We start from the raw sequence: 15,046 nt of genomic DNA on the forward strand, positions 1-15,046 counted from the left end.
TGAGCCACAACTACTGAGCCTGCGCATCTGGAGCCTGTGCTCCGCAACAAGAGAGGCCGCGATAGTGAGAGGCCCGCGCACCGTGATGAAGAGTGGTCCCCGCTTGCCGCAACGAGAGAAAGCCCTCGCACAGAAACAAAGACCCAACACAGCCAAAAATAAAAAATATATATATATATATAAATACACTTGGATGATGCCTAGAGAAATCTCAGAAGTTCATCGTTGATAAAGGGCTGATCATCATCATTTCCTTTCCAGAGGGAATGGATCATGTTAAAACTGTGGATTTCTTTTTGGCTGTTCCTCATTTTAGCAATTTTAAAACATAATTTTATGGATATAATCTCCCCACTTCACAGTCAAATAAAAGCTGTCCCCGGCCCCTCTTCTGTTCTCCTCCACGAGGATCATAGAAAATCCTACCCGATCATATTTTTCAGCATGTTGGGTCAGGAGAGGGTAAGTCATTGGCGGCTGGTAGCATCACCTCATTTTTTTCATTAGATTGTTCTTTGGGTTTCAAAGACTAGTGCCCTTGTAACTTACATTATTCAGCCTTAAAATTACACATAAAAGTTTGCTGTGGAAGAGTAGCAAATGTAAGATAAATTGAGAGGGTTAAGGGAAAAATGGTGCTAAGAGCTTCTCATAAATGAATTCTCATCATAAAAGCACACCGATTTCTCCAAGTGACAAATTAACTTGAGACTGTGCTTTGTATTTTTAAGTAATGTGTGGTAGGGTAATTCCATTTATGTTCAAGCCAGAGGTCAGTGCCTCACTTATTCCACTTGTGCTTTTTGTCTAATAGGGTAGAAAAGAGAGCTATGTGGGTATTTAATTTACTTTGATTTTGCAAATGCATCGTGTCATGATTCAGGCAGTACCGAGATTCTAGGAGTTAAGGCAGGCTGGCTTATAAAAGGTGTCTGTGCTGAGGGCTTGGGGCCAGTACATTTTCCGAAAGGAATATTTGTGCTTAGAACACTTCTTATAAAGATTGTTGTTCTGATTTGAATTATGTTTTCACTTCAGTGGGGTCACTGAAAAGGACATCAAGAAGTCAGTCATTTATTTCACTTCCCGGGCATTGGGTGGGTAGACAAGGCATTCGAGAGTGGTGGTGGTTCTTTCTGTCAACAAGTCAGAGGTTGGATTATGAAAATTAACTTTGAGCAAGTGACTCTGTGTTTCTATCAAGAATATGCATATTGGGACTTCCCTGGTGGCGCAGTGGTTAAGAATCTGCCTGCCAATGCAGGGGACATGGGTTTGAGCCCTGGTCCAGGAAGATCCCACATGCTGAGGAGCAACTAAGCCTGTGTGCCACAACTACTGAGCCCGCGTGCCACAACTACTGAAGCCCGTGCTCCTAGAGCCTATGCTCCGCAACAAGAGAAGCCACCGCAATGAGAAGCCCGTGCACCACAACGAAGAATAACCCCTACTTGCTGCAACTAGAGAAAGCCGGCGCACAGCAATGGAGACCTAACACAGCCAAAACTAAATTTAAAACAAAACAAAACAAAACAAACAAAAAAAGAATCTGTATATTAATGTCATTTAGACTCTTTGGGGGGAAATATTAAATATCTGTATTAATTTTAGCATTTGTACATCTGTGATTTCTTGAACAGTAATGGGAATAAAGAGAAAAGGGTTCCTCCCCTGCCTTCTTACAATCTATTTAGTGACACCTGATGGATCATGTGAAAGCTCTTAATTCTTCAAGCCATTGGTATCTGAATTAAGAGTTTATTTTATTTTATTTTACAAGAGTCCTTGTATGTTATTTATTTTCTTTTTTGCGTTATTGAAGGATAGTTGACGTATTATATTAGTTTCAGGTGTACAACATACTGATTCAGTATTTTTATAAATTACACACCATACAAAAAGGCTTAATTTCTAACCCAAATAAGAAAAAAGGCACTCCTAATTTATCCCTCCCCTGCCTTTCCCCTTTGGTAACCATAAGTTTGTTTTCTATGTCTGTGAGTCTATTTTTCTATTTTGTAAATAAGTTCATTCATATCATTTTTTAGATTCCACATAAAAGTGATACCATATGATATTTGTCTTTCTCTGTCTGACTTACTGCACTTAGTATGATAATCTCTAGGTACATCCATGTTGCTGCAAATGGCATTATTTCATTCTTTTTTATGGCTGACTAATATTCCATTGTATATGTATACTACATCTTCTTTATCCGTTTATCTGTCCATGGACATTTAGGTTGTTTCCATGTCTTGGCTATTGTAAATAGTGCCGCTATGAACATTGGGGTGCATGTATCTTTTTGAATTAGAGTTTTCTCCTGATATATGCCCAGGAATGGTATTGCTGGTTCATATGGTAGCTCTCTTTTTGTTTTTTAAGGAACCTCTATACTGTTCTCCATAGTGGCTGCACCAATTTACATTCCCACCAACAGTGTAGGAGGGTTCCCTTTTCTCCACACTCTCTCCAACATTTATTATTTGTAGAGTTCTTGACAGGCATTCCGACCTATGTGAGGTGATACCTCATTGTGGTTTTGATTTGCATTTCTCTAATAATTAGTGATGTTGAGCATCTTTTCACACGCCTGTTGGCCATCTGCATGTCTTCTTTGGAGAAATGTCTATTTAAGTCTTCTGCCCATTTTTTGATTGGGTTGTATTTTTGTTGTTGTCATCAAGTTGTATGAGCTATATTTTGGAAATTAAGCCCTTGTCCATGACATCGTTTGCAAATATTTTCTCCCATTCTGAGGGTTGTCTTTTCGTCTTGTTTATGGTTTCCTTTGCTGTGCAAAAGCTTTGAAGTTTAATTAGGTCCCATTTGTTTATTTTTGGTTTTGTTTCCATTACTCTAGGAGATGGATCCAAAAAAATATTGCTGTGATTTATGTCAAAGAGTGTTCTGCCTATGTTTTCCTCTAGCAGTTTTATAGTATCCGGTCTTACATTTAGGTCTTTAATCCTTTTTTTTTTTTTAGATTTTTTTTGATGTGGACCATTTTAAAAGTCTTTATTGAATGTGTTACAGTATTGCTTCTGTTTTATGTTTTGGTTTTCTCAGCCACAGGGCAGGTGGGATCTTAGCTCCCCAACCAGGGATCAAACCCACACCCTCTTCATTGGAAGGTGAAGTCTTAACCACTGGACCACCAGGGAAGTTCCTTTAGTCCATTTTGAGTTTAGTTTTGTATATGGTGTTAGAGAATGTTCTAATTTCATTCTTTTACGTGTGCCTGTCGAGTTTTCCCAGCACCACTTATTGAAGAGACTTTTTTTTCTCAATTGTATATTCTTACCTCCTTTGTCATAGATTAATCGACCATAAGTGGTTGGGTTTATTTCTGGGCTTTCTATCCTGTTCCATTGAACTATGTGGTTTTTTTGGGTACCAGTACCATGCTGTTTTGATAACCGTAGATTTGTAGTATAGTCTTAAATCAGGGAGTGTGGTTCTTCCAGCTCTGTTCTTCTTTCTCAAGATTGTTTTGGCTATTTGGAGTCTTTGTGTTGCCATACAAATTAAAAAAAATTTTGTTCCTGTCTGTGAAAAATGCCACTGGTAATTTGATAGGGATTGCATTGAATCTGTAGATTGCCTTGGGTAGTATAGTCATTTTAACAATATTGATTCTTCCAGTCCAAGAATACAGTGTATCTTTCCATCTGTTTGTGTGGCCTTCAATTTCTTTCATCAGTGTCTTATAGTTTTCAGAGTATGTACAGGTCTTTTACCTCCTTAGGTAGGCTTATTCCTAGGTATTTTATTCTTTACGATGTGATGGTAAATGAGATTGTTTCTTTAACTTCTCTTTCTGATATTTAATCGTTAGTTTATAGAAATGCAACAGATTTCTGTGTATTAATTTTGTAGCCTGCAACTTTACCAAATTCATTGATGAGCTCTAGTAGTTTTCTGGTAGCGTCTTTAGGATTTTCTGTGTATAGTATCATGTCATCTGCAAACAGTGACAGTTTAACTTCTTCTTTTCCAATTTAGATTCCTTTTATTTCTTTTTCTTCTCTGATTGCTGTAGCTAGGAATTCCAAAACTATGTTGAATAATAGTGGTGAGAGTGGACATCCTTGTCTTGTTCCTGATCTTAGAGGATCAGAATGCTCTTAGCTTTTCACCATTGAGTATGATGCTAGCTGTAGGTTTTTGTATATGGCCTTTATTATATTGAGGTAGCTTCCCTCTCTGCCCATTTTCTGGAGAGTTTTTATCATAAGTGGGTGTTGAATTTTGTCAAAAGCTTTTTCTGCATCTATTGGGATGATCATATAGTTTTTATTCTTCAATTTGTTGATGTGGTGTATCACACTATTTGATTTGTGGATATTGAAAAATCCTTGCATCCCTGGGATAAATCCCACTTGATAATGGTGTATAATCCTTTTAATGTACTGTTGGATTCAAATTGCTAGTATTTTGTTGAGGATTTTTGTGTCTCTGTTCATCAGTGATATTGGCCTGTAATTTTCTTTTTTAGTGGTTATCTTTGTCTGGTTTTGGTATCAGGGTGATGGTGGCCTCATAGAATGAGTTTGGGAGTTTTCCTTCCTCTGCAATTGTTTGGAACAGTTTCAGAAGGATAGGTGTTAGCTCTTCTCTAAATGTTTGATAGAATTCGCCTGTGAAGCCATCAGGTCCTGGACTTTTGTTTGTTGGGAGTTTTAAAATTAGTTTCAATTTCAGTGCTTGTGATTGGTCTGTTTATATTTTCTAATTCTTCCTGGTTCAGTCTTGGGAGACTACCTTTCTAAGAATTTGTCCATTTCTTCCAGGTTGTCCATTTTATTGGCATACAGTTGCATATAGTAGTCTCTTATGATCCTTTGTATTTCTGTGGTGTCAACTGTAACTTTTCCTTTTTCATTTCTAATTTTATTGATTTGAGTCTTCTCCCTTTTTTTCTTGATGAGTCTGGCTAAGGTTTATCAATTTTATCTTCTCAAAGAACCAGCTTTTAGTTTCATTGATCTTTTCTGTTGTTTTTTTTAGTCTCTATTTCATTTCTTTCTGCTCTGATCTTTATGCTTTCTTTCCTTCTACTAACTTCGGGTTTTGTTGTCTTCTTTCTCTAGTTGCTTTAGGTGTAAAGTTAGGTTGTTTATTTGAGATTTTTCTTGTTTCCTAGGGTGAGCTTGTATCACTGTAAACTTCCCTCTTAGAACTGCTTTTGCTGGATAGAATTTGGAGTTTTGACTGGGTAATTAATAATAATATCTTTGTCCCCTGCACTGTTCTACTGAAGTTTTCATTTTCTTCTTTGGTCTGTGGCCACATTGCATTTTTGCTCCAGGATTTTAATTTGTGCGGCGAAGACAGTGGGCATGATGTTAGCTAATTGCCTCAAATGCTGGCTGGTGTGTACTTGACCTTTCAAAGTCAAAGCGCAAGGCTAAAGATCACATTTTTACTTGTTGTTTTTGTTGTTTTCATTTCAGGGGAATCAGTGGGTGCAGGTGCAGAGGAGATTTAGGGAGATGAGGGCCAGGTGCTTGGTCAGGAGCTCTGGAGCCATGTACCAGTCAGTCCCCCAACTCATGGTGGTGGTCTTTACATTTCTTGGAAGAAGCACAATAGATTCAAATACCCGAGGCTAAGATGGAGCCTGAGGCAAAGCAGGCCTCCGCATTTCCCCGAAGTTCAAGTTTCTTTTAACTCTGAATATTTCTCGGTATCATTCTTTTAAAAAACACTTTAGCATACTTTTTCCCATAAGGAAAAAAACCCCAGCACTCTGAATCCATGCTTCCTATGAAGGAACCTAGTATTATAGAATCTGTTTGCCTTTAAAGAAAGAAGGTAAATAAGTTTCAGCAGCATGCCAATCAGCTGTCCCAGAAACCACACATAAGTTAATGGGTGTTTTGAGGTTGTGTATTCACCTGTCTGGACAGTTGAGGACTCTGGACATATTTCGGGTTAGGAAATACTTGTGTGATTACACGGCTTATTGTTTATTGTAAAACATATTACCCTTATGTTAGAGTCCAGTGACTCATGATCTGACTTTAAAATACTTTTGCCTTAGTAATTTTAAAAAGCCCTTTTCCTGCCATTTGGCTTTTAACATGTGTTCAGGCCATGGTTTTCTTTTGGTACCTTTTTAATTGAGATGAAATTTACATAACACAAATGCTGTGAATATTTTTTGTCAAGAGAATTTAAGAAAGGTTAATTGACTCAACACTTGGTTCATTTATTTGAATTCAGTGGCTGACAGGCCATGATGATATAAAGCCAGGTCCTTGCCTTGAAGGAGATCACGGTCTCCTAGGGGGATAACAGATATTAATAGAGACATGTACAAGGTGCCCTGTGACTGCAAAGGACGTTGACTGCACTTTCCTTTTTGAGTCCACCACTGAAAATGGTGGACTTTTTCCTCTTGCTCTATGTTTTTGTAGCAACATGTCTTACTTCCTTGTCTTAGTGTTTTCTGTTAGAGATTTCATATGAAAGTTAGAATTTTGTCAGCTACTTCATGCTCCTCAATATTTCTCGCTTCTAAGATTCAAAGACGGAAATGTAAGTGGTGATGCCTGATGTTAGTCTATTTGTTAGCATTATAAATCATGCACTTGATATAAAAAGGTATTTTCGAATGTTGGATTTTAAACTGGGATTCTTGCCTGCATCTCTGTGGCAAGACTGTTGGCCAATAAATTCCAGGTCTGTTTGCTTACTTAAGCCTCAACTATATGGCATATGTTTTCATTTTTATTGTGTTTCACCGCCATGTCTTAAAAAAAAAACCCAAGCCAAAAAAAATGTACTTCCTGTATTCTTCACTTTGAAGTATCCTGAAACTTCGTATCTCTTCTTCTTCTTTTTTTGTTGTTTCTTAAATCTCTTGCATGTTTGAAAATGGTAATAGCAATGCCTTTTCCTTTTATACTGGTAAATGAAGGATTAAATGGGCAATATTTACAGAGATCGCTAGGATTCTTAGAGAAAGGACTAAATAAAATGAAACAGTAGTATGTAAGATGAATAAATTATTTTCTTATGTTAAGCTGAGTTTTATTAAGGTGAATTTTTCTCAATACTAATCTTTTTTTTAAATTTAAAGACTTTAGTCTCCTTTTTATTTTTAAAATTTTATTTATTTTTATTATATATATATATTTATACATCTTTATTAGAGTATAATTGCTTCACAATACTGTGTAAGTTTCTGTGATTCACAACAAAGTGAATCAGCCATATGCATACACATATCCCCATATCCCCTCCCTCTTGGTCTCCCTCCCCCTATCCCTATCCCACCACTCTAGGTGGTCACAAAGCACCGAGCTGATCTCCCTGAGCTATGCGGCTGCTTCCCACTAGCTATCTATTTCACATTTGGTAGTCTATATATGTCGATGCTTCTCTTACTTCACCCCAGCTTCCTCCTTCCCCCTCCCCCACCCCGTGTCCTCAAGTCCATTCTCTACGTTTGCATATTTATTCCTGCCCTCCCTCTAGGTTCATCAGTACCATTTTTTTTTAGATTCCATATATATGCATTAGCATATGGCATTAGTCTCCTTTTTAAATAGTTATGCTGTTTAGACTTGCTCACTTCCCTATTTTAAGGCATTTCTGAACTGGTACAGTTGTCATTTTCTTCTTAATGTTGTAACGTATGGTATCTCTGAAATGTTACTTTAAAAAAAATCCTTCTTTAAAGTCTCTTGCTTGGCCCATGAAATTTAAGAATTGACTTAAGTTGACTTCACTTTAATCATGTTATTTTATTAAAATCTTGCAACATATTGGTCAAGTGCTACAATATAATTTTTTAAAAAAATTTTTATTTATTTTTTATTTTTTCACACACACACTGTATTTTATTTCTACAAGAGATAAATAAGCTGACACCAAGCATTGTAAATGGATGACCACAACAAAAGCAACAATGATTGCAATTACCAAACACGAAACACACTCATACTATGTCATAATATTGACATTCAGTCCAGTAATCCTCCACTGTAACAGCTCCTTTACTTTGCAGTGAAAATTGATTTGTATATTTTTTGCCTCTGAGTCCTTGTGGAATTCTTTTTTCTTTTTTATTCAAACAGAAAGTCACAAAAATTATAATCATCCTCATCAGTTCACTCAGTCCCATGTAATTAATTATTTTTTTCATCTTGATCTTTTGTTAGCACTTTTATGAATTCATCAGTTTTCCATTAGAGTTCTGAAAATGCTTATTCATTCAGTTCAGCAGTATAGTCAGTTACCAGAAACCTGCACTTGTCAGAGTCTTCTCCATGAATTCCTTGAAGATGAAACCCTTTTATAGGAACATATTTGCAAAAGCATCAGAGTACACCCAGAACTGTCTGTAAATAACAAAAGACTTAAAAATGACCACGGTTAAAGATTTGGTGAAAGTTCATAATAATGCAATTGACAAGGAAATTTTGTTATTTCTGAGATACACATTTTAAAGTAATAACTAGAATTATGACTTATAACATTATACCAGAACATATAAGATTTTTAGAAATTTCATGTAATGTCTGAAACATTTATATTAACATATTTCCAAACAAATAACCCAAAGAAAGTTTAGTATTAGTTGTTTTTTTTGTTTACTTTTTAATACTGCAGGTTCTTATTAGTCATAAGTTTTATACACATCAGTGTATACATGTCAATCCCAATCGCCCAATTCAGCACACCACCATACCCACCCCACCGTGGTTTTCCCCCCTTGGTGTCCATACGTTTGTTCTCTACATCTGTGTCTCAACTTCTGCCCTGCAAAATGGTTCATCTGTACCATTTTTCTAGGTTCCACATACATGCGTTAATATACGATATTTGCTTTTCTCGTTCTGACTTACTTCAGTCTGTAAGACAGTCTCTAGATCCATCCACGTCACAACAAATGACTCAATTTCGTTCCTTTTTATGGCTGAGTAATATTCCACTGTATATATGTACCACATCTTCTTTATCCATTCATCTGTTGATGGGCATTTAGGTTGCTTTCATGACCTGGCTATTGTAAATAGTGCTGCAATGAACATTGGGGTGCATGTGTCTTTTCGAATTATGGTTTTCTCTGGGTATATGCCCAGTAATGGGATTGCTGGATCATATGGTAATTCTATTTTTAGTTTTTTAAGGAACCTCCATATTGTTCTCCATAGTGGCTGTATCAATTTACATTCCCACCAAGAGTGCAAAAGGGTTCCCTTTTCTCCACACTCTCTTCAGCATTTGTTGTTTGTAGATTTTCTGATGATGCCCATTCTAACTGGTGTGAGGTGATACCTCATTGTAGTTTTGATTTGCATTTCTCTAATAATTAGTGATGTTGAGCATCTTTTCATGTGCTTCTTGGCCATCTGTATGTCTTCTTTGGAGAAATGTCTATTTAGGTCTTCTGCCCATTTTTGGATTGGGTTGTTTGTTTCTTTACTATTGAGCTGCATGAGCTGTTTATATATTTTGGAGATTAATCCTTTGTCCGTTAATTCGTTTGCGAATATTTTCTCCCATTCTGAGGGTTGTCTTTTGGTCTTGTTTATGGTTTCCTTTGCTGTGCAAAAGCTTTGAAGTTTCATTAGGTCCCGTTTGTTTATTTTTGTTTTTATTTCCATTACTCTAGGAGGTGGATCAAAAAAGATCTTGCTGTGATTTATGTCAAAGAGTGTTCTTCCTATGTTTTCCTCTAAGAGTTTTATAGTGTCCGGTCTTACATTTAGGTCTCAAGTCCATTTTGAGTTTATTTTTGTGTATGGTGTTAGGGAGTGTTCTAATTTCATTCTTTTACATGTAGCTGTCCAGTTTTCCCAGCACCACTTATTGAAGAGACTGTCTTTTCTCCACTGTATATCCTTGCCTCCTTTGTCATAGATTGGTTGACCATAGGTGCGTGGATTTAACTCTGGGCTTTCTATCTTGTTCCATTGATCTATATTTCTGTTTTTGTGCCAGTACCATATTGTCCTGATTACTGTAGCTTTGTAGTATAGTCTGAAGTCAGGGAGTCTGATTCCTCCAAGTCCGTTTTTTTCCCGCAAGATTGCTTTGGCTATTTGAGGTCTTTTATGTCTCCATACAAACTTTAAGATGATTTGTTCTAGTTCTGTAAAAAATGCCACAGGTAATTTGATAGGGATTGCATTGAATCTGTAGATTGCTTTGGGTAGTATAGTCATTTTCACAATATTGATTCTTCCAATCCAAGAACATGGTATATCTCTCCACCTATTTGTATCATCTTTAATTTCTTTCATCAGTGTCTTATAGTTTTCTGCATACAGGTCTTTTGTCTCCCTAGGTAGGTTTATTCCTAGGTATTTTATTCTTTTTGTTGCAGTGGTAAATGGGAGTGTTTCCATAATTTCTCTTTCAGAGTTTTCATCATTAGTGTATAGGAATGCAAGAGATTTCTGTGCATTAGTTTTGTATCCTGCAACTTTACCAAATTCATTGATTAACTCTAGTAGTTTTCTGGTGGTATTTTTAGGATTCTCTATGTATAGTATCATGTCATCCGCAAACAGTGACAGTTTTACTTCTTCTTTTCCAATTTGTATTCCTTTTATTTCTTTTTCTTCTCTGATTGCCGTGGCTAGGACTTCCAAAACTATGTTGAATAATAGTGGTGAGAGTGGACATCCTTGTCTTGTTCCTGATCTTAGAGGAAATGCTTTCAGTTTTTCACCATTGAGAATGATGTTTGCTGTGGGTTTGTCGTATATGGCCTTTATTATGTTGAGGTAGGTTCTGTCTATGCCCACTTTCTGGAGAGTTTTTATCATAAATGGGTGTTGAATTTTGTCAAAAGCTTTTCCTGCCTCTATTGAGATGATTGTATGGTTTTTATTCTTCAGTTTGTTAATATGGTATATTATGTTGCTTAATTTGCGTATATTGAAGAATCCTTGCATCCCTTGGATGAATCCCACTTGATCATGGTGTATGATCCTTTTAATGTGTTGTTGGATTCTGTTTGCTAGTATTTTGTTGAGGATTTTTGCATCTATATTCATCAGTGATATTGGTCTGTAATTTTCTTTCTTTGTAGTATCTTTGTCTGGTTTTGGTATCAGGGTGATGGTGGCCTCACAGAATGAGTTTGGGAGTGTTCCTTCCTCTGCAATTTTTTGGAAGAGTTTGAGAAGGATGGGTGTTAGCTCTTCTCTAAATGTTTGATAGAATTCACCTGTGAAGCCATCTGGTCCTGGAGTTTTGTTTGTTGGAAGATTTTTAATCCAGTTTCAATTTCATTACCTGTGATTGGTCTGTTCATATTTTCTGTTTCTTGCTGGTTCCATCTTGGAAGGTTATACCTTTCTAAGAATTTGTCCATTTCTTCCAGGTTGTCCATTTTATAAGCATAGAGTTGCTTGTAGTAGTCTCTTAGGATGCTTTGTATTTCTGCGGTGTCTGTTGTAACTTCTTTTTCATTTCTAATTTTATTGATTTGAGTCCTCTCCCTCTTTTTCTTGATGAGTCTGGCTAATGGTTTATCAATTTTGTTTATCCTCTCAAAGAACCAGCTTTTAGTTCTATTGATCTTTGCTATTGTTTTCTTTGTTTCTATTTCATTTATTTCTGCTCTGAACTTTATGATTTCTTTCCTTCTGCTTACTTTGGGTTTTGTTTGTTCTTCTTTCTCTAGTTCCTTTAAGTGTAAGGTTAGACGGTTTACTTGAGATTTTTCTTGTTTCTTGAGGTAGGCTTGTATAGCTATTAACTTCCCTCTTAGAACTGCTTTTGCTGCATCCCATAGGTTTTGGATCGTCGTGTTTTCATTGTCATTTGTCTCTAGGTATTTTTTGATTTCCTCTTTGATTTCTTCAGTGATCTCTTGGTTATTTAGTAACGTATTGTTTAGCCTCCATGTGCTTGTGTTCTTTACGTTTTTTTCCCTGTAATTCATTTCTAATCTCATAGCGTTGTGGCCAGAAAAGATGCTTGATATGGTTTCAATTTTCTTAAATTTACTGAGGCTTGATTTGTGACCCAAGATGTGATCTATCCTGGAGAATGTTCCATGCACACTGCAGAAGAAAGTGTAATCTGCTGTTTTTGGATGGAATGTCCTATAAATATCAATTAAATCTCTCTGATCTATTGTGTCATTTAAAGCTTCTTTTTCCTTATTTATATTCATTTTGGATGATCTGTCCATTGGTGTAAGTGAGGTGTCAAAGTCCCCCACTATTACTGTGTTACTGTCGATTTCCTCTTTTATAGCTGTTAGCAGTTGCCTTATGTATTGGGTTGCTCCTATGTTGGGTGCATATATATTTATAATTGTTATATCTTCTTCTTGGATTGATCCCTTGATCATTATGTAGTGTCCTTCCTTGTCTCTTGTAGCATTCTTTATTTTAAAGTCTATTTTATCTGACATGAGTATTGCTACTCCAGCTTTCTTTTGATTTCCACTTGCATGGAATATCTTTTTCCATCCCCTCACTCTCAGTCTGTATGTGTCCCTAGGTCTGAAGTGGGTCTCTTGTCGACAGCATATATATGGCTTTTTTTTTTTTTTTGATTTATTTATTTTATTTATCTTTGGCCGTGTTGGGTCTTTGTTTCTGTGCGAGGGCTTTCTCTAGTTGTGGCAAGCGGTGGCCACTCTTCATCGCGGTGTGTGGGCCTCTCACTATTGCGGCCTCTCTTTTTCCGGAGCACAGGCTCCAGATGCGCAGGCTCAGTAATTGTGGCTCACCGGCCCAGTTGCTCCGTGGCATGTGGGATCTTCCCGGACCAGGGCTCGAACCCGTGTCCCCTGCATTGGCAGGCAGACTCTCAACCACTGCCCCACCAGGGAAACCCTGGGTCTTGTTTTTGTATCCATTCAGCAAGCCTGTGTCTTTTAGTTGGAGCATTTAATCCATTCACGTTTAAGGTAATTATCGATATGTATGTTCCTATGACCATTTTCTTAATTGTTTTGGGTTTGTTTTTGTAGGTCTGTTTCTTCTCTTGTGTTTCCCACTTAGAGAAGTTCCTTTAGCATTTGCTGTAGAGCTGGTTTGGTGGTGCTGAATTCTCTTACCTTTTGCTTGTCTGTAAAGCTTTGGGTAGAGTAATCTTGTTTGTAGTTTCTCCCTTTCATCACTTTAAGTATATCATGCCACTCCCTTCTGGCTTGTAGAATTTCTGCTGAGAAATCAGCTGTTAACCTTATGGGAGTTCCCCTGTATGTTATTTGTTGTTTTTCTCTTGCTGATTTCAATAATTTTTCTTTGTCTTTAATTTTTGCCAGTTTGATTCCTATGTGTCTTGGCGTGTTTCTCCTTGGGTTTATCCTGTATGGGACTCTCTGTCCTTCCTGGACTTGGGTGGCTATTTCCTTTCCCATGCTAGGGAAGTTTTCAGCTATAATCTATTCAAAGATTTTCTCGGGTCCTTTCTCTCTCTCTTCTCCTTCTGGGACCCCTATAATGCGAATGTTGTTGCGTTTAATGTTGTCCCAGAGGTCTCTTAGGCTGTCTTCATTTCTTTTCATTCTTTTTCTTTACTCTGTTCTGCAGCAGTGAATTCCACCATTTTGTCTTCCAGGTCACTTATCCATTCTTTTGCCTCAGTTATTCTGCTGTTGATTCCTTCTAGTGTAGTTTTCATTTCAGTTATTGTATTGTTCATCTCTGTTTGTTTGTTTTTTAATTCTTCTAGGTCTTTGTTAAACATTTCTTGCATCTTCTCGATCTTTGCCTCCGTTCTTTTTCCGAGGTTCTGGATCATCTTCAGTGTTATTCTGAATTCTTTTTCTGGAACGTTGCCTATCTCCTCTTCATTTAGTTGTTTTTCTGGGGTTTTATCTTGTTCCTTCATCTGGTATATCGCCCTCTGCCTTTTCATCTTTTCTATCTTTCTGTGAATGTGGTTTTTGTTCCACAGGCTGCAGGATTGTAGTTCTTCTTGTTTCTGCTGTCTGCCCTCTCGTGGATGAGGCTGTCTAAGAGGCTTAATGGGAGGGACTGGTGGTTGGTAGAGCTGACTGTTGCTCTGGTGGGCAGAGCTCAGTGAAACTTTAATCCACTTGACTGTTGATGGGTGGGGCTGGGTTCCCTCCCTGTTGGTTGTTTGGCCTGAGGTCAGCCAACACTGGAGCCTCCCTGGCCTCTTTGGTGGGGCTAATGACAGACTCTGGGAGGGCTCACGCCAAGGAGTACTTCCCAGAACTTCTGCTGCCAGTGTCCTTGTCCCCACGGTGAAACAGAGCCACCCCCCGCCTCTGCAGGAGACCCTCCAACACTAGCAGGTAGGTCTGGTTCAGTCTCCCCCGGGGTCACTGCTCCTTCCCCTGGGTCCCGATGCACACACTACTTTGTTTGTGCCCTCCAAGACTGGAGTCTCTGTTTCCCCCAGTCCTGTTGAAGTCCTGCAATCACTTCCCACTAGGCTTCAAAGTCTGATTCTCTATGAATTCCTCCTCCCGTTGCCGGACCCCCAGGTTGTGAAGCCTGACATTGGGCTCAGAACCTCCACTCCAGTGGGTGGACTTCTGTGGTATAAGTGTTCGCCAGTCTGTGAGTCACCCACCCACCAGTTATGGGATTTGATTTTACTGTGATTGCGCCCCTCCTACCATCTCATTGTGGCTTCTCCTTTGTCTTCGGATGTGGGGTATCTTTTTTGGTGAGTTCCAGTGTCTTCCTGTCGATGATTGTCCAGCAGCTAGTTGTGATTCTGGTGTTCTCTCAAGAGGGAGTGAGAGCACGCCCTTCTACTCCGCCATCTTGTTTTCGACCTACAATATAATTTTTATTGCTAAATTTTAAACCTTCACCGCAGTTTTATTTTACCTTTCTCTGTGTGAATTGCTTAGGGCTCACTTAGCTGGTTACACTTTACAGTTTTACAGAAAGGTCCTTTTCCTCCCTTCTCTATCTTGACAGCTGAGAAAGTCAAGGGAACAGTCAACAGACGGGTTAAAAGAGTGGGAATTTGTTCCGTGCACTGGAATTTGCTTCCTCCCTGGTGTGAGAGCTTGTATTTGTGGCATAGAAAGTCACATTGTGTAAAAACGTGAAGGACAGGTGTTTACTCTGGCCTTGGC

This window comes from Eschrichtius robustus, chromosome 4 (genome assembly GCF_028021215.1).
Source record: "Eschrichtius robustus isolate mEscRob2 chromosome 4, mEscRob2.pri, whole genome shotgun sequence".
Taxonomy (NCBI): Eukaryota; Metazoa; Chordata; class Mammalia; order Artiodactyla; family Eschrichtiidae; genus Eschrichtius; species Eschrichtius robustus.